Source organism: Podarcis filfolensis, assembly GCF_964270895.1.
Source record: "Podarcis filfolensis genome assembly, chromosome: 5".
Lineage (NCBI taxonomy): Eukaryota > Metazoa > Chordata > Lepidosauria > Squamata > Lacertidae > Podarcis > Podarcis filfolensis.
Genome location: NC_139608.1, coordinates 50,373,010 through 50,391,162, shown reverse-complemented (window position 1 = coordinate 50,391,162; position 18,153 = coordinate 50,373,010). Strand labels below are relative to the sequence as shown.

Here is an 18,153-nt window from a genome sequence, read left to right as displayed (position 1 = left end):
CTCCTTCATTTTCCTTCTTTCATTAATCTTAATCCAAACAAACTTTTATTTAACTCCTGGAGATGGTCTGGATTTTATGAACAACATTTCAAATTTGCAATCTGAAAAGTTTGCAGCTAATGATTGCATACTGTAGCTTCCCTGTCACCCTTTCCCTTGATTTCACCATTCAGATTTCCTGCCACTGGCTGTGTCAGAGGGAGAAGAGGAAGCAGACTGGGAGCAGGAGGTGTTGGAAGTTGAAGAGGATTTAGCGAGAAAGAAGAGGCTGTGGTAGAGAGCAGTCCAAAATCAGAGGAGGAAGCAGAGGCTGACGAGAGGGGCCAAGAGGCACAGATGAGGCAGGCTGCTGAAGAAGCCAGCGGTACGAAATCTGTAGCCCTCCAAATGTTGCCCTACTAACGGATCTATGGTGAGTGAAATGTTGAATCATTTGCAGGCGACAGATTCAGGGAGATGATTCTTATAACAGGTTGGATGTGGACTAAGTTTAGTTGAAGTAACCTTCCTCTGAAATCAATGGGACAACTTAGTCATGACATAATTTAAGTCCCACCAATTTCTGTTGCTACTAAGTTCAACTCTGGATCCAACTCAGTGATTGTTAAAATAGCTAATGAAAGCTCTAACCTGCAAAGACCATTTCATTAATAAGGGACTTCCTGTTGCACAGCCTGGTTTTTTGTTACCATTACTTGGTAGTCCGATATCTAATGGATGATCTGTAGTACCTTTATATTGACCAGGAAGACACTTACATAATCACTAGCAATGTGATTTAAGATAATATTTTTGGTCTTTCTAGCTCATGGGTTGGCAAACTAAGGCCCAGGGGCCGAATCTGGCCCAATCGCCTTCTAAATCTGGCCCGCGGATGGTCCAGGAATCAGCATGTTTTTACATGAGTAGAATGTGTCCTTTTATTTAAAATGCATCTCTGGGTTATTTGTGGGGCATAGGAATTCGTTCATTTTTTTCTTCAAAATGTAGTCCGTCCGTCCGTCCCCCACGTCTGAGGGACAGTGGACTGGCCTCCTGCTGAAAAAGTTTGCTGACCCCTGTTCTAGCTGCTTTCCTCACATGTAAGAGTGACTTGCAAACGTGATGAACTAACAACTTCTGAGCCAACAGCTCATGGCTCCTCTCTGCTACAGCAATTTTCACTATCTTAAAGATTCATTTGCTAGGAGTATTTGATCTTAGCTAATGAATTGATCACTGGCAGTAGTGAGGAAAAGGATACAAAGCATTTTATGAGCTGGTCCATTGCTTGAGATTGCAGCAATCCATTTTTTTTCAAAGGGTCCTCTATTCATACCCCTCACATTGTCCATTCTAGTCCATATGCTTTTCTAGGCAGCAATAAAGCATACAAATCTGAAAATAATTGGGTGTGAACAATTCAGTGGTTAAGAGCAGTTTGCATTGGTGATGGAATGTTTGCTTTAAGAATTATTTTCAGGAGATATTGATTTGACCATATATTACACAACCACATCTCTGTTCTCTTGGGAAGGCGAAAAATCATTCTCTGCTTAGCATTTCAAATAGTGTCCTAATTTAAATGAGATTTCAACTTTAATGCTTCTTTTTTTAGACTTCTCATTTGCACTACTGCAGTCTTTCAATCCCTTATTAGTCCAAGTATACAAAGGAGAGAAGATGTGCTTGATGGTGATGATAATAAATACTGTAGGTTAGCATATAACCTCACATATTCAAATGTTGAATGAAAATAAAACTGATTTATTTTCTCTTGTCCCAGCTCAAATATAATGGTACTTGCTGGTCATTATGGTTCAAAAAAAAATATGCTTAATTCACATGTTGTACCTGCATAAAATTTTATGAATCCTCAAGTGATGCTCATCCATTATTTGTATAATTAGTAAATAATACTTATTTCCCAATAACTTTAGGCTGAAGCCCTCTGCAAACATATAATGCTATGCATAGATGAATGTATGGTGGTGGCCAGGAGTATATTTGCTGGCCTAACCCTGATGTCTGCATGTTCAATGGTCCATCACCACAGACATCTACACTTATACACCCAAACGTACATATGCTTTGAGTATGCAAACTGTATCTTGACAAAATGGGGCTGTATGCATTGAATTCAGAGAGTTTACATGAGTTGACAGTTTAGGGGGAGAGACCAGCAGGTACAAACATAATCCATTCTACACGTTTATCTGTACACAGATTGAAAATCAGGACAAATGTATTCATTTTACATGTATGCACCTTTCACGCAGTACTTGTCATGAAGCGTTTGTGTCCAAATACAAAATCTTAAGTGAATATCAGCCCTTAAACAATTAGGTAAATAGGCCTAAAAACCACTCAGAGTCTGTGTACATATGACATTTTTTTCTAGACTCAATGGAGACTACAAGTAGTCTCTACATGTTGCCAAGGGCTGCCAAAAAGAGCCTCGAGGGCCGCATGCACTCCCTTGGGCCATGTGTTTGACCGCCCTGTCCTAGGAGCTGCCCATGTGACCTAGGTCACATGACCTAAGTGCCCCACTAGGTCTAAGTTTCCCCAGCCTCCATTGGAGTGTATCCACACCTGCCCAATGATATTGTGGGTAGGTGTATGCTAAGATTGCAGACAGCACTTCCTTCCTTCACCTGAGGCATATGCAGGAAGGAAAAGGCATGGATAACCTAATGAAGGGGAGGGTTTTCAAATTTATATCAAGTAACCATACCCACTCTTGTGGATGGTAGGATCTAGAATCAATCTAGATTGAAAGTAGCATGTTGAATATGAGCACGAATGATTCCATAATGAGAAAAACTACATGTTTGGGCTACAGATGGGTTATTGTGTGCGCAGGCTGAGTATAATGAATGAGCTTTTTATTCTAACTATGAAAGTGTCTTGGAACTTGACATGAAAAGCTGAAATATTTATCATACTTGAATCACAGGGGACAAACCAAGGAAACTAAAGCAAGAAGTTTTTATTTGTGAATTGGTATTATGTTATTGTCCCAGAATGATAAATGTATTTCTTTATTAGGGAGAGAAATGCTTTCAAGCTAACAGTTCCTTCTGTATATTCATGGCATGTTCTCTTACCAGTGATGTTTCTTTAAATCTATGTCATACACTGGGTCCATATATCAAATGCTTTTTATTAAAATCCTTAAAAAATGTAATTGTTCGAGTATCTTAGTTCTAATTCTTAGTGGTTCTGGGGTTGAGAGGGTTGGGTATGCAAGAATGTCCCCAAGGAGCCTATTTTAGTGCTGCAGAAGTTGCTGGGATCGAAGCCTCTGGATCCTGTATCATTACTATTATTATAACATTTCTTGTACTGCAACCTCCCTCACCATCAGAACCCATGGCAGCTAGCAACATCCATAAAATACAACATTAAAAACAAAGTTAAAACCAGAATCTACAGCAGTGGTTCCCAAACATCCCCCCATCCCAACTGGACCACTTGAAAATTGCTGAGGGTCTTGGCAGACCACTCAATAACTTTTTTGCCTGTTACATAGCAATTGTAATACAGCTGTATGGTTTTTAATGGTATTTTACAGACATGCTGCAGACTGCCTGAATGAAGCATTCAGAACACCGTTTGTGAACCTCTGCAGTACAGTAATCAATAGCATACAGCAATCAGTGGTGCTGATTTGTGGGGTCACTCCAGCTACGATTCAAAGGCCTGCATAACAAATAGATCTGAAGCTATCACCTGAATGTGCAAAACTGCAAAATCTGTACAGGGATGTCACTGCTGGGAGAGCCAAGGGTGCTATAATAGCAAGGCCTCCTCTACAGATGTGTGAGCCCAGGTTGCCTGGTTATGGGAAATGCTCTTTTTCAAATACACACATATGATCCAAGATAGGCATCTTCTGTGACACTGAAAGAATCCTGCAGTTCAGTTATCGAACTGCACATGGATTTGCTGGTGTACCAACTATATTGGTGCTTCAAGCAACTGTGTGAGTTGCCTGTACACTTGAGTGAGCCCTTACAAGAGTGGTTTCATTGAGGAATTTGGTGCAAAAAAAGTAGGTAAATGGTACCAGTCCCAGTACTGAAATAAGTCAGTACACACGTGAAATCAGTCAAACAGTTTTATATGGATTTTAGTAGAGATGCCCACATTATTTTAAAAATAATATGCTCTTGTGACAGAATCCATTTGTTCCCTTTCACTATATGTTAATTCTCCATTTCTTATCACCTTCTAATTTCTGCTGAATGAATTCACAATTCCCAGCACCAATGGTTGATACTTAAGTTGCCTGTTTTCACAAGTTAACAAGAAGCATTCTGGTGTAAACATAACAGTTAACATATTCTCTATTGTGACTATTATATAAGGAACAGAAGAGCTTTTGATTCATCGCAACTCAGAGTAACTGGTTGAGTGTTGTGTGTCACAGTTTATTAACTATTTAGAATTATAACTAACCCTTCAAATATATCATCAGAGCAGCTTTATAAGGAAATCTGAAAAACACCACAAAATAGCTAGTGCATTAATAATCTTAAAAGTAAGAACAATTATAAATACAGCATCAAAATAAAAACTTTTTTTTTTTTTTTAGAAAGCTAAAAAAGGACCAGCCCTGGGAAGAGTGGATTCCAAGTAAGCTCCTTCTGAAGCCAGGGCACCCCACTAAAAGCTGTCTCTCCAGTAATCACCTGCTGCACCTTGGATGCTGTGGAGGCAGATAGAGAAGGGCTCTGTTGAGAAAGGATGGATGGAACAGCACGTGTGGAGGCACAATTGCGCAGAACGGGATTCAGTTCTGACAGCTTTATTAAGCTAATATGCAGAATTGCATGGTTGTTTTTAGCAACTGTTCTCTGCTGCTTTATCTATTTGTTGGTAATATGTTTCTTGCTTTTATTACATTGTTATCAGCCACTTTAGAAGTTTTAAAATAAATGTGTTGCTGGAAGATTCCAGGTGAGGAAATAGTGTCATCTAGCTGGGATGGTTGGGTATTATCCTGGTAAGCTGCACTAAAAAGCCAGCTGTTGAGAAAAGCCATTCTTGTTGGATGCTAACCACCTGGCACTGTTGCCAAGCAATCGGCTAATGCCTCTGATTTTATCCTAAAGCTCCCACACTAAACCCCAACTGCTGGCCTGCAATCCATTTGGAGGGATACCCCAATGTTGAAGACGACGAGGGTTACAACAACAAGAAGTAGTAAGTACTTTCACTAAGTATACAAAGTGTTCTTCTAGGTAATTAGAAAATACTGTGAAATATCAGGAAGAGGTTTTTTTATTTGGTTAGACTTCAGCCTACAGGTGTCTTAAGTTTACCCTGACACCGACAGTCAGCCTCCTTAAGAATGTAGATCCTATATCCAGAGATCTTTGGGTAAACCAATTTCTTCTTTCACCTCTGCCTCCAAAGGCTGGTCTCATAGGACTCCGTTTCAAGAACAGACCTGTCAAATCTCCCAATTGCCTTTCATTACTGAATAACTCCTGTATGTCCCAGAGGACAGCTGTGTTAAAATAACAACTTCTCATCTGATCATTTCTAAAAGCAAGAAAGCTACTTCAAGTTATTTCCCTTTTTAATCTATAACTCTTTATCAAATGGGGAAGAATTTCATTTCTGGCTCAGATTCTGATCCTCTGCTATTTTTCAAAAGAGTGATAATGTGTTCTTAGGATGTGTAATATTGAAGAGTTTTTAAAAATGGGATCGGATCTGCTGAACATACACTTCCGCAGTTAGTATTGATGGGCATTACTCAATACACATCAAGAGAACCGTGAATGGCTCCAAGTTTTTAATTAGTGCTCAAAATCAGTAAGAATATGTTTTACGCTGTGAGGCACTAAGAAGGCCAGAAAGTAGCTGAAATTTCTCCTTTCTTTTAGATGTGAATCTGTGTAGATTCCTGGCTCAGCCCCAGGTATTAAGGAGTGGGAAAACATAAAAGAATGTCATTGGATTTAGGATAGAATAATTTTTAGGTTGATAGTAAATATATATATGTATGTATGTATATCATGAGATATACATTCTCTGAACTGGAACAGGGGGGATGAGAATCCTTTGCTTGGATAAGGCAAACAATATATTGGAGGACAAGAAAGCAATTAACAATGAAATTCACTGATGCAAAGAAGAATAAGAAAGGAAGTTCTAGAGATTAAAAGCTTCCTGAAAAAGTCTCTGCCTTCTATTGTAGTTGTCACAGTTGAAAACTCTGCACAATCCATATAACTGTGTGTTATAAAAAAAGAAGCCATTTACTTTTAAGTTATAGCACATTGCTTTGACTTTAAAACCTCACTATAGAGCAGTTGGACTGTTGCGGATTTGAAGGTTTCATTTGAAAACTTAACTCGTTTCAGAGAAGACATGCATAAGGTTATGCTGTAAACGAAATATTAGTGGAATTAAAATACTGGAACTTATTTTTAATACAATAATGGCAATCGCCACAATACCACCAACCAACTTTCTACACCTACATGAGACGGAGAACAAAGAAGCAAACAAGACAGAATAAATAATATGGCCAGAGGAAGCAGGAGGAGTGACATTAACTCTTCAAGAGTGCACTGTGAGAACAAGTTCTTGGAAGAGAGGAAAAGGGACCAAAAATAAAATAAGAATGGCCAGAAAAATGAGCCATAGATACTTTTTCAGAGAATATTGCATTTTCTAGTCAGCCCTGAAAAGGTAGGATAAAGTTCTCCTGTGAAGGTCCAAAGCATCAACTGATGTGAGACGTTGATGGAAGAGGGGATAAACTTTAATTAACTGCATGGCTGAAGCAGACTGAAAAAAGGGAAGTTGAAATGAGCCAAAGCATGAGCTGACCAATCTGGAGGTAAATGAAGGTTGGAGCACTGAGATTCAGAGAAGCAAAACTTAGGGCTCTTCAGACCTCAGTGGCAGCATTGGAAACGGGCTCTCCCATTCCATCCTATAGTAATAGCCATATATTTCTCAAGTTTCAGGCTTCAGTCCTGCTTTCCTGCACTAAAATGGTGGCATCAGGAAAAAAAATGGGCACAGAAGTCTATTTCTAGGTGGAGTTATGTCCCACATGCTAAGATCTCATAAAGAAAATACCAGTACATTTTAATGACAGGTATCCAGCAATGGGGCTGTACATGTGTGCAAGTGAGGGACAAGCTCCTTGTTTAGGAGGCGGCATCTGCCCCCCTCCAGCACTGCTCCCCCTCTAATGCTGCCCATGCTGCACTGCGTTAGTGTTTGGGACATACCTGTCTTGATGGGGCATGGAGGGAGAAGTTAAGAGGGGCTGAATGTAAAAATGAAAGGAAGATTTTCCATCATTCTCTGTGCTGGTTGGAGCAGTTCAAAGGCTCGAGGATGTGAACAAGGTGCTTGGGATTGGTCAGGGCGACCACTCTGCACCCTTGCTCTTCTTTGCTGATTAAATCTAGCAGGGAGAGGATAGCTGGCAGGGCCCAGGTGGTGATTAATGGTGGTCCCTCATAGAATTGTAGAGTAGGAAAGGGACCCATGGGTCATCTAGTCCAACCTCCTGCAATGCAGGAATCACAGCTAAAGAATCCCTGACAGGTGGCCGGCCAACCAATCTCTGTTGAAAAGCCTCCAGTGATGGAAAGCCCACTACCTTCTGAGAGAGTCCATTCCCGTCAAACCTCAAATAAAGCAAATTGGTTTATCGCTCTTAGTTTTGCTCTGTTGTATCTTCAGCCCAAGGCACTTTGATTGTCTAAACCAGAAAGTGCCATATAAATCAGCCTAGTGATGTCCAAGGATACATGAGATCTTACAACATGTGTGCAAAGTCCTCCAGTGCACATCACAGTGATCTTTAGATAAAAAAGCATCTGTGCAGGAAGAAAGTGGAATGCTAAACAGAGAGATGGGGGGGGGGGGGGAGAGAGAGAGAGAGAGAGAGAGAGAGAGAGAGAGAGAGAGAGAGAACACTGTAGACACCACACAACTGCATCACATAAATATCAATATGTACTAATCTGAGCACACAATTCCAAATACCCTGATCCCAAAAATATTTCCTTAGAACTGTTCCACTTCCAGGTAAAGCTGAATAAATCTAAAAAAAACCCTTATTTGTCTTAATTAAAACTAAAGCCAAATATAATTAAAGGCTTCTGTCTACCCTAAATGAGTACACTGTGCCCTCCCCAAGCATTCATTCATAATTAATGCTACTTTAAAGGTACATTGAATTGAGGATAAATTGTTATGCAGTTGTCTGACTATTCCAATTCTGTATTCAGTCGCTTGGGGTCTGAATGCAAAATAAGACATTTCAGCTAATGCATACTGTAGTTATAAATGTATTGGTTGGACATCTGTATAAATTCCCACCGTACAGTCAGCTAAAATAATATTTTTGTACTATCTATTACTCTTTCAGTAACTGAATCTTTGAAACATCAATTGTATGTGTACTCTTGGCAAAGTGAAAGCTTCATATTCTTCAGTGTTTGAAATTTATGGCTGTGGAGGATTCCAAATATAATTGGTTTATTAGAATTAAGATTTTAGCACTCTTATATGGGGATCTCCTTACTGCATTTCAGTTTACGATATTTTCCATGTTCATACATTTGCTTTTGTATTTTATGCAGCTTTTCACTTGTGTGAAGTGAATGGATGATTTCTGTCTTGGGAGTAATGAACTTGAAGGCCATACCTAATCTGCATATGCCAATTTGATATATTTAGCATCATTTTAATTAATAGATTGGACACTAGACAACAACTGGAAGTGTTAACCCCAAGTGCATGAAATCCATGTACCTGACTATGAAAAATACACGGAAATGAACTTTCATCGTTCTTCTAACAGATGAAAAGAATCAATTGAGAAATCTAACACTTTCTTAGTTAATATCATTTGGGTATGGAAAGCCATAGTTTATTTTTACTGATTAAGAAATGATATATAAATATTGTTACTGGATCCTTTTTTTTTCTACAGGAGAACTAGAGAGATACTACAGTCAGTTGACTAGATGATACTCTTTCCTGGATTGCTCCCTCACGTGTGCAAGAGCACACCTTTCTCCCACCCACTTGACACACGTGTCACAACTCTCATACTGCTGGGAGGGCACCGCTACCGAGAAGGCCCTCTGCATTCTTTGGCTGGGAAGTGCTCTTGACACCATGTGCATTTACCTTTTTCACACGATGAGTGGCATTCAGCTAAGTTTTACTCCTAGTAGACCCATTGAAATTAATGGACCTCATTGTGTTCATTAATTTTATGTTCTACTTTAAAACTTAGTTGAATCCCATTCTGTCTCCATATGTGGATATCGAACGAGGGCAAGGAGAAAAGGTTTCATCTCGCTCCCCAGAACACACACCTGGATCAAAGCATCAGGCAGTCTAGCCTGTAAAACATTTTGGCATCCATTTTAAAGTCCTGCGAGAAGCATAGTGCTGTTTGCTCAAAATTATTTTGTAATTTCTCTGGAGATATTTGATTGTATAACAGTATTGAAGCTGGGAGGGGGGTGGATTATCTGTTTACCTAGTTCATTCCCCTGCCACTTCAGAACTGCTTATTCCTGTATATTCTCTAGTGCTTTGCTTACAGTCTGCTATTGTTTACTAAGGACATTTAATCCTATCATGCAAAGCTCTAATTGTTTAAAGCATAATTATAGATGTTAAATTGTTTTGCTTTTTATGATAAAATGTCCTTTGGAGAGAATCAAAACAGAAATTAAATGAATGTAAAATGGAATTATTTAAAAAGTCACTAATTGAATACTAGGCAATTAAAATTAGAAGCTTTTTGATGAAATAATTATTTTAATTATACAGCGCACTTAGGTTCACCGTTTGTAAACACTTCAGCGTTTATCATTAAGATGGATTTTCATGTACACTTGTTCTGCTTGTTTTATTTTAGAAAAACAGGCACTCCAGAATGCCCACAAGGACCATCCACAAACTGGTTCAATCAAAATATGTTGACTCAAACTGATTTAAGTTCAATTGAAGCAAATAGAATTTAAGCTCAATTTACATGGTGCACTATACCAGCAACATGGCTGTTCCCACGACACCAAATTTCATGGATACCTATATATTTGTACAGCTGCCTGCTTTATGACCAGTTGCATCATTTTCAGGGGGGTTGCATGTGTCAGGTCAGGAACTTTTCTAAATGTTAAGTTGAAAGAGCAGTATCTACATAACACTATTCAATCAAAAAAAGTCTACAAGAGCTATTGTAGGGGATAGTCTGTAAGAATGCCAGTAAGGTTCACTTCCTATATTACAGTCTTGTGTTACAGAACTAGACAAATTAGCAAAGGTACTTCCTCTTGATTGCCCAAACGCCTGTGGGTCCTTGTAATGTTCCTAAGCATATTCATCCAGCCCAGGTTACCTTTTCAAATACAAGATTAACTTGCAGGGATACTCCTATGCAGTTAAAATATAATGGCCACAATCCAAAACCCCACAAGGTTTTCCGTGTACAGAGAGAGTTGCACATCAACAGGGGCCGCCCTATGTTCACAATGTACTTCCCATCATAGAAGATGGTAAGGCAAATCCAGCAGTCTTCATCAGTGCCACTGCACTGGGGTCAATGTAAAGGACAGTTTTGCATGATAAGCAAACTACCACAATAATCCTCTAGTATGTGGCCTTGAAATTAATTAACATTTTATAATTGTATCATTTATAATATATATCTTCCTTTTAATATGCTGCAGTTCTTATTTCACTGACCATCTTAAATTCACAAAGGAGGTCATTAATATTCCTACTTGACTGATGAATAAATGTTTATGAGTAAATGTTGAATGTTTATTTATTGCATGGTTTATTTGTATTGACTATATCCTAGGACATCACAGTGAATGGCAGGCTATAAATAAATAAATTTGGACTTGATCAGATTATATTTCCCCCTGGCCCAGCCCATCACATAGAAGGGAGCATAAGTGTTCTTGTCTTCCCTGCCTACCAAGTGCTTGCAATCCCTGTTTTTGAAGCTTTTGAAAATGGCCTATGCACAGAAAACACAATGTGTGTTGGCCAACACTATGCAGCCATCCTCTGGGAAAAAAATATAAAAATCAACCAAACTATTTCAGCCTGTGTATAATAGATTTTCTGATTGTATTTGCTGCTAGGGAAATGCCCCATAGTCTACAGAGATACTTTATGCAGACCTATGGGAAGCTTAACAGAGGAATCCTATACATATCTACTGAAAAGCAATTCTCACTGAATTTAATGAGACTTGCCCCCAGGTAAGTGTATATAGATAGGATTGCAACCTAGAAGTGCTTCATTCTGTCCTTATGGGTGGGCTTCAACTAAGTTTTACAGTAGACCCAATGAAATTCGTGAGCATGAATAAATTAGGTTTATTCATTTAAATAGGCTTACTTTAAGTGTAACTGTGACTATAACTTAGTTGAATTCCACCCAATATCTATAAAAGTGTATGAATGCCATTAGAATCAAAACAAGGATGTTGTTGGCAAATAAAAAGCTTTTTGATGAGAGGTCGAGAGAACTTCAACCATAACAGATTAATTCAAACAGATTACCTTAAAAAGAACAGGGAGTAAAGTCCCATTCCATTCCTGTTTCAGATTAGTAGAAAGCTTGTTTTGGTCAGCTCATTATTTGGTTAAGGATAAGGATCATGAAAATTGACTATTTTTGTATACGCCTGGTTATCATTACAGCATAAATTTGGAATTTGTGTCTCATATTTTAAGCTTGTATTTTTAAAGTTTAGTTGTTAATTAAAAAATAAGTTTAGTTAAGTTTTATTCCTTTAGTTATTTGTGAATAAAAATAATGTCCTTTATGAGTATGTGTATGTATTCAAGTGTTCACCTTTAAAAAATATTCCCTGGGTGCACATCTTGATGAAATGTGCTGTGCATGCCTTTGGAGATAAAGCCAGGGTGCTAAGAAGGCTGGGTATGCTTGCCCTCATCACCTCATAATGGTCCAGATCTACAGATATTGTCTGATCTAGCCCAGCAAAGCTAACATGGTGCAAAATGAACTTTTCCTCCCAGGAATTAACATCATGGTTCCCAGGGCCAAGACTAACTGGTTATTTGTCTAATATATGTTTTACATCAATGACAGCAACTAACTTTGACTGGAGACCAAAAGGACAAATAATGAACAAAACAGTGAAGCAAGCCAAAGCTCACTGCTAGCCCCAAGTGATTCTTAAAGACAAAACAACACTTTGTTACAACACTGTTCCACACAGCACATTTAGCAGAGATATCCAGGGGCCACGACAGCTGAGGAGGGTGTGCTAGACAACCTTCCCTCATTCTTGTATAACTAATGCAATGAAAAATGTTTTAAACCTCAACCTCTCAGGATTGTAAAACACAGCAGTATAAAGAGATTGGTATAATTGTGCTATACAGGGTGTGCTAGCCCTGCTTCTCATTTAAAAAATCCTAAAAACGATCTAGTAAGGGGTGAGGTTCTTTCTAACCTACCCCTTGCTCAATCCAAGAGTCTTCAGTTGCTCTGTATTCCAGGAGTTTCTAATCCAGCAAGCATGTTAATGAATAACCCCCTGCAAATAGTTGTTTTCTTTTCTATAAAGAGTTATGATTGATTACTTTGTCTATTATGTTTTTCTATTAACTATTATTTATTAAGATTTTTACTAATCTCTGTTGATTACTGGTGTGCAATATCTGGCATTGCTACTAATTCCGGAAGACAGCACTTTTTTTATCTACCATGTTGTCCTCCACATAGATTAGTTACATGGACACCTGGTCCAATAGTACAGCTATTATGTATTTAATTTTTCTCAAGACAGCAGTGACTTATCTCTGATTTGCTTATCTGTTTGCTTCAAAATCCCCTGAACATGTGCAAGTGAAACTTTAAATAAGATGCCCTTGCATGGATTTAAATGTCTAGCTTTAGGCATCCAAAATTGAAAATTCTGACCTCATTCACCCAATTTCCCACACTATAAAATGGGACAAAGACTACTTAACTCAGCTCACCGGGTTGCTGAAAGGCCTAATTTAGGAATATGTTAGTGTAGTATGCAATTCTAGCGCTATAGAAATTTAAAGCATTTCATAACCGTCCATTCTTTATCTACAGTTCCTACCCGCCCCCCCTTTTAAATAGTTATCAAATCTTTTGACTAGATAAGTGAAGCTGGTTCTTTCACATGCCACTCAGTAAAAAAGAAAAGGGGAAAAGCGTTAACTCAGTTGAGCACAAGATACCACAAAATAGTCCCCAGTGGAGCCAGCTGATGAGAGGGTCCACTGTCCCTTGTGCCACTGCCAGTTCAAGCCTTCCTTGAGGGAGGGGGAAAGAGAGCTATATCCATAATGGCTGTAACTCGGTGTTACAGCACATACTTTGCACAGAAAAGCACCCAGGTTCAATCCCTGACATCTCCAGGTTGTGCTGAGCAAGATGTCTTGGCTGAAATCCCGGAGGGTTGCTGCCAGTCAGTGTAAACCATACTGAACCAAATCGAACTAGACTGACCAATGGTCAGACTCTGTATAAGGCACCTTCCTACATTCACAACTGCCTTCCTTAGTTGTGATTCTATGATGGCATATCAAGTATGGAGAAAGCCCTATCAACAACACTCTGCAACCTAATTCCTGAAGTACAAGCCTGTGTTAGGAGGGTCACTCAAACAAAGGGCTAGTTTACATGCTATCACAAGTGGTAAGTTTTTTGCTGTCACCATGGCAGTCTACCATTTTGTGGGCAGATGATGTATACACATTCTAAGGAGCAATATGGAAGCAGCCAAAGAAGCCATTTGCTACCACATTGCTAAGCATAATTTAACTATGTGATTAGATGGTTGCAATCCTTCCACATACAGCCAAACATATCATTACATAACAATTCCCCCTCCAACTGAAGTTTTACGGGCTACATTTCAGAAACTGACAGTATCATTTGGGGAGGGGGCGATGCATTATTGAGCAAACTATCAAAAATGAATAAAATATAAAGAGCTTACCTCTTAGACAGATCATTTCCAAGCATATAAACTTTTATCATACTTTTGAAAAAGTGTCAAACCACTCGAAGGAGCACTTAAAAAATATGACTTATGAAAAACTGCTTTTACAGGTAATAGGAGCTCTGTAAAAGTCCTTCAGAAAATGGAGTTGCCTCCACTTTCAACAAAGATAAAGGTATAAAATTTGTGACAAATGGGAGTAGCTAGGACAGAATCATGGCCTTGACATTCAATCAAAGGCTTCTGAGATTGGTAAATAGTTCTGACAACAGATCGCATGTTTATGTGATAATAATTGTTCCCATGTTCACCTGCTATGAATGATATAGTGCCTAGCAGAGTGATATGGGTGTGATAATAAATAAATAAAAATTCAGAGGCAAAATAAAAACAGACAAGACAGTTTCTATATAGTGGTGTTTTCCAACCAAGATTGCCCTTAATGTTTTTTTAAAACTGTTCCATTGTGAGACAAATCTTGGATTGTTTTGCTGTTTGAATACACAATTCTGTTATTGTTCACTCTCTGTGCCTCCTCTAAGGCTCCCTCTGTACACAGTGAGCCACATGGGAATTGCTTCCTATGAGATTATCCCAGGCATAGACAACATGCTGCCTCCAAATATTATTGGACTGCTTTTCCTATGGCCAATGGTCCAACCACACCTGGAGGGCACTATATTGGCTACCCTGTCTATCACATGTGTCAGGTATGTGTATTGGTGGGCAGGGCCAGCCACAATTGTAGAATGCTGGTCTCATAAGACCAACCGAGGTTTGCAGACTACCCGAATGCAAGGGCCAGAGCTCAGTGGTAAAGTATCTGCCTTGCATGCAGAAGGTCCCAAGTTCAATCCCTGGCATCTCCAGGTAGGGCACAGAATGCCCCCTGCCTGAAACCCTGGAAAGCTGCTGCCAGTCAGTGTAGACAAAACTCAGGTGGATGGACCAATAGTTTGTCTCCATATAAGTTAGCTTCATACGTTTCTATCTTGTAGCAAAAGCAGCAGAGTCATGTGCAACCATATAGAATTATTAAGTTGTAAGCTTTTGCTAGCTAGAATCCACTTCATTGGTGGCTCTCTAAGCCTATGCCACATTAAATGTATTATTCTTGGTTAGATTTGTTGCAGCAGACCAACACATCTACCCTTCTGGAAATTAGTACGCGGTCTAGTACAGGCTTCCTTAACCTCTGCCCTGCAGATGTTTTTGGCCTACAACTCCCATGATCTCTAGCTAGCAGGACCAGTGGTCAGGGATGATGGGAACTGTAGTTTCAAGGCATCTGGAGGGTTGAGGTTGAGGAAGCCTGGTCTAGTATCTGCAGAGTTACATAAGAACCTATCTAATCTATCATCCTGTTCTTGCAATGGCTACCAGATGCCTGTAGGAAGCTCATTTGCAGGACTTGAGTAAAACGGCTTGTGTTTCCTAGTAACTGGTATTCAGAGGCATACTGCCTTTGACAATGGAGGTTAACATAGCCATCATGGCTCGTGGTCATGTGATAACTCTGTGAGCAAGTGGCTCCCACCGTGCTTAGTATTTGTGTGAAAGAGGATTAAAATTCCACTCTACGACTGCCATATATTAAAGGGCACCTGCTTGTAGCAATGTGGGCACATTCCCAGCAACAATTGTGTTACAGTTTGCTGGCAACACCAAAACAAGCAGCCAACACTACCAAACTCCCAATTAATTAGCCAGGAGTAAGTCCCATGAATTGGATTGGATTATCATCTGTGTATACAATATATATAACATTTCAGTCCAGTAGGACAGCATCTCATTCAGTTTTACATATTTAATATTCACAGCTTTGACAGCCATTTGAGCAACATTTAAGGTGATATTATATTAACATAATCAGAAAAAAATTCCCTGTGTGAATGACAAGAGGAGATGCCTCTCCCCTTCAGGGGCTACTTGAGGACTTTATATGTGTGTCCACAGTACTACAAAAGCTTGTACAAGTTCTTGCATTATCAAACAGGTTTGATAGCAGTTACCGTGTTTCTGGTTGCTCAAGAAGTTGCACAAGCGCAAGAACATATTCAAACTTAGATTCACTTTTCTCATGCTACTATGTGTGTCTATTGGAAGGTTTTAAACAGAATTTCCATGAGTTGCAAGACAGGTTATGCATGCAGAAGGGGACCTTTAGATTCCACCCAATTCAGATAGCTTCGCTGCTCTATATAGTATTGTGCATGGGTGTCAAATAAATTGTATTCACTGTGTCACATCGGAAACCTTGGAAATTGCAACAGGATGAGTTGAATGTACTCAACTCCTTTATCTTAGGAAAGTTTAAGACTGCAATAATTCAAGGGAATTTTAATGTGAATATATAAACAAAAGTAATAATAGGGTAAATACCGAGTAATTTCGCCTTTCTCATTCTTTAAGCCTCTTAAATGTAATTATCAAGTAATCTACAGAAGCATGTAATTAATGTGTGGATGCATGTTACTGTGCTGTGTAAGAAAATCCTATGTATCTACTATATGATTGTATTCAAATTTCAGCACGTACCAGGAAAACAAAAGTTTCTTCAAAAAAAAGAGAGAGTATCAGCCTACACTAGGAATATAGTCTATTACTTTGCTTTTAAGGAAATATCTGAAGAATGTCAAGCACAATAAAGACATATTCCCCTAACATGAAAGCTCACAGAATGCTTACAGTACAATCCTATATATTTCTACTAAAAATTAAGTCCATTGAGTTCAATGGAACTTAAGTCTCAGGTAAGTATGTACAGGAATAGACCCTTACAAGACCAAATGATGGCATTGTGGCCTCTTAGGAATGTACATGCAACATGCAGGTATGCCCTTACAAGCAGAGCTGGCAACCCTTGGTGGATTGCACACACAGAGGAAACTGCAAATCAGCATGCGCTTACTGCTCTAGGTTGACATTTAACAGAAAATACCAATAAATACAACATACACACACACATACAAGCAGGAGCTAAAATCAGAAATACTATGCTTTGGATTTGGAATATTTAAGAGCCCAAATTAATCCCAACACACAAAATTCAAGAGAAAGTTCTCATTTGCATGAAAGAAGGGGCATTTCCTCTTGCAACCTTTCCCCTCTATGGATTGCACACAGTCCATCTGGTGAAAATACAGTTTTAAGGAACCTATTTATTAAGTGTTAAGCCAATTTTCTCCATGCAGTCATTGCCTGCCCCTCCAAGTTTGAGAAATCTGATATTTCAGACAACACAAGAATCAAAAACTTGATAATGGCAGTAGGGTGAGGGAGGCAGATCAGAAATAGAATATAGATTAAGAAGCAACATCAGGGAATTTTTCCCCATGGTGCATATTTCTCATGCAGCTGAATGTATATGATATCTGAGGAACAATTTCCTTAACAATATTTTTACTGCTTCTCTCTACTATTTTTGCTCTTGCTGCTGTAGTACCTGTCATCAAAAACATATCTCCAACTTCACAACTTTTTGTCTCATAGATTTTTTTTTACTCTGTCACTCACCAACTACCTGCATAAAAACACACCCCAAGCTCCTGAAAAAGCATTACTCTCTCCAGCTTATTTCCATAGATTTAAGCTAAGGAGGATGCTTGATTAGCAACCATCTTTCACCAAAAGAATAATCATCGCTATGACATCGCCGCTCTGCTTTCACCGAGTGCCTCAGATTATACATCTGCCTTCCTAGGAAGTATCATTTGTCCCTGTAGCATGACTCTGAGGCTCTTGACGAGTGACTGTTCAACAAAAACAAAAATCTTTTGTGAAATATTTATATGCACATTTGCTTTTATCCACCTATCCCTAGTACACATTCCAGAATAAGAAAAACCTGCTGTTTAAAAGGATTATGGTGGCTGCAAATTCACTTACGAACATATATTCACCTGTAACTTAGCTTCCACGTACACACTCAGTTTTCCATGGTTACTCAGTTGTGGCTTACTTCATCTACAGATTGTAAGCCATAGTGAAGCTCAGGACATTGTGGTGACACTGCCCATCTACTGCAAACACACTCCCTGCTTTACATATATGCTTTAATTTAATAGAGAGAGTGGCACATATTAAAAGTGATAAGACTGTACTGGTGTGGGGAGGATGGCTGGAGAGGGGCATGTATAAAG

The 18,153-nt window shown here is 39.0% G+C and overlaps 2 protein-coding genes across 9 annotated transcripts in view; one reads left to right on the top strand and one right to left on the bottom strand.

Moving 5' to 3' along the window:
- ATRNL1 (attractin like 1) overlaps positions 1-18,153 on the bottom strand; it is a 503,181-nt gene that overhangs the window by 17,542 nt on the left and 467,486 nt on the right. The gene's annotated exons all lie outside the window — the stretch shown is intronic.
- Positions 1-18,153, top strand: part of LOC310763898 (uncharacterized protein) — a 110,235-nt gene that overhangs the window by 87,683 nt on the left and 4,399 nt on the right. For 3 of the 6 annotated variants that reach the window (XR_014548884.1, XR_014548885.1, XR_014548886.1), the window contains 3 exons: positions 174-412; positions 5,100-5,190; positions 16,543-16,764. The gene's annotated coding sequence lies outside the window, so the exon portion shown is untranslated. Of the gene's footprint in view, positions 1-173; positions 413-5,099; positions 5,191-8,606; positions 8,935-8,959; positions 11,826-16,542; positions 16,765-18,153 lie in introns of those variants that run through there. The other 3 variants (XR_014548888.1, XR_014548889.1, XR_014548887.1) reach the window with 3 other exon arrangements.